The following is a 2500-nucleotide window of genomic DNA, read 5'->3' as shown; positions in this document are numbered from 1 at the left end:
GCGAAGCAGGCGTTCCGGAAGGGCGCGGGCCAGAAGGAAGAGATTCATCACTTTCACCAGGACTTCGTGCGGCAGACGCCGCAACTCCGCTGGGGTAAGGCCGTCCGGCCCGGCTGCTGATCCCCTGGGCGGCAACGCGGCGGCGACCTCCTCATGTGTGACCGGCCCCCATATGCACTCGAGAGCGACAGGCTCTGAGTGCGGGGAGGAGGCGGTCACGAATGAAGCCCGCGGTGGAGATGGGCTTCTTGGTGAAGAGGTCCGCCCAGAAGTCCAGCAGACCAGGGATGGCAGGTGGCGGCTGGAGCAGGGTGCCATCCAAGAGGCCGCGCACGCAACGCGCACGCGACCGTCGGAAGGCATCCTGCGTTCTCGCGTACTCCCAGCGGCGCCGCTTGCGCTTCTGCGTCGGCGGCGCGGCAGGCGGCCGCTTCGATGGTTGGCGCGGCCGCTGTGTCCTGGTGATCGATCTCTCCCCTCTGGACCCGACCGACGCAAGGGCATCCGGGAGCATGCCCAGGATGACATCGGGCGGCGTGCCCCGCCCCAGACCGATGACACGATCCAGGGCAGAGAAACGCTGGGCGGAAGCGGGTAGCCCCCGCCAGATGCTCCCAGATGGCGGCGTCAGTCGGCCCCTCCGGCGGCGGCCCGGTGGTGTCGGCCGCGAAGTCCTCGGCTGCGTCGACGGGCGGCGCAGCGGCCTCGCCCGCGTCAGGCAGCGGGCTCGCCGCTCCCCGGCGGGACGCCGGCTCTTCCCCCCGACCGATCTCAAGCGCCTCCATGAATTGGCGGACAAGCTGCTTGTGGGCAGCTTGCCGCCGTCGGCACTTGATTGCCTCAAGCGTTCGGTCGGGGAACATCCTGATGAGCTCTTGATTTACAAAGAAGAACCGGGCGTCCCTCTCGAGGAACAGTTCGGCCTCTGCCTTGGCGAGCGACAGGACTTCTTCCTCCGTCCACCTCGCGCGATGCCTCTCCGTGACGATCTCCGCGTTGGCGGCCGCAAGATGTTGGCGGCGGCGATGGACCCCGAGACCGTTCTTGGTTGTAAAGCTGCGGTGGCACTCACTACAGGTATACATAGCTGCAAAAGTTACAAGATTTTCGGCACGGCCGGTTGGCCGGCTAGGTGCTGGGGGAGTTGGGGTGGCACCTTCAGCGGAAGGGCCACCACTTATTCTCTGCTTACTGCCCCCAACTAAAAAAAAGGGATAGTGCGAGGGGGGGCTGGTAACCCCCCCAAGCCCCTGGTGCGGTCTTCCACTCTGCGAAATCAGCGGGCCCACGAGAAGGGGAGAAGACTGCAGGAGAGGAGAGGCTAAGAGGGCTAGGCCCATGTATTGCGCATCACTCTCCCTGTAACTATAACCCAAGGAAGGCACCTCGCAGCAGCAGCACGACTACATCAAGACCGCACTTCGAGAAGCCAAGTCCGGATGCAGCCACACCACCGCCACTTGGCCACCTTAAGAGAGTCATAGTTACTCCCGCCGTTTACCCGCGCTTGCTTGAATTTCTTCACGTTGACATTCAGAGCACTGGGCAGAAATCACATTGCGTCAACACCCGCTAGGGCCATCGCAATGCTTTGTTTTAATTAGACAGTCGGATTCCCCCAGTCCGTGCCAGTTCTGAGTTGATCGTTGAATGGCGGCCGAAGAGAATCCGCGCACCCGCGCGCCCCCGGAGGAGCACGCTAAGGCGGACGCGGCCTCGCAGCAAGGAAGATCCGTGGGAGGCCAAGGCACGGGACCGAGCTCGGATCCTGCACGCAGGTTGAAGCACCGGGGCGCGAACGCCGCGCAGGCGCGCGCATCCTGCACCGCCGGCCAGCACGAGGCCAACCAACGGCGAGAGCAGACCACGCCCGCGCTAAACGCCCGCACTTACCGGCACCCCTACGGCACTCACCTCGCCCAGGCCCGGCACGTTAGCGCTGACCCACTTCCCGACCAAGCCCGACACGCCCCGATCCTCAGAGCCAATCCTTATCCCGAAGTTACGGATCCAATTTGCCGACTTCCCTTACCTACATTATTCTATCGACTAGAGGCTCTTCACCTTGGAGACCTGCTGCGGATATGGGTACGAACCGGCGCGACACCTCCACGTGGCCCTCTCCCGGATTTTCAAGGTCCGAGGGGAAGATCGGGACACCGCCGCAACTGCGGTGCTCTTCGCGTTCCAAACCCTATCTCCCTGCTAGAGGATTCCAGGGAACTCGAACGCTCATGCAGAAAAGAAAACTCTTCCCCGATCTCCCGACGGCGTCTCCGGGTCCTTTTGGGTTACCCCGACGAGCATCTCTAAAAGAGGGGCCCGACTTGTATCGGTTCCGCTGCCGGGTTCCGGAATAGGAACCGGATTCCCTTTCGCCCAACGGGGGCCTCACAAAGTGCATCATGCTATGACGGCCCCCATCAACATCGGATTTCTCCTAGGGCTTAGGATCGACTGACTCGTGTGCAACGGCTGTTCACACGAAACCCTTCTCCGC

The 2500-nt window shown here is 63.0% G+C and overlaps 1 pseudogene; it reads right to left on the bottom strand.

The window, feature by feature from the left end:
• The window catches only part of LOC124579023, a 7971-nt pseudogene that overhangs the window by 3618 nt on the left and 1853 nt on the right, over positions 1 to 2500 (bottom strand).

This window comes from Schistocerca americana, unplaced genomic scaffold (genome assembly GCF_021461395.2).
Source record: "Schistocerca americana isolate TAMUIC-IGC-003095 unplaced genomic scaffold, iqSchAmer2.1 HiC_scaffold_285, whole genome shotgun sequence".
NCBI lineage: Eukaryota > Metazoa > Arthropoda > Insecta > Orthoptera > Acrididae > Schistocerca > Schistocerca americana.
This window is presented reverse-complemented; position numbering and strand designations above follow the sequence as displayed.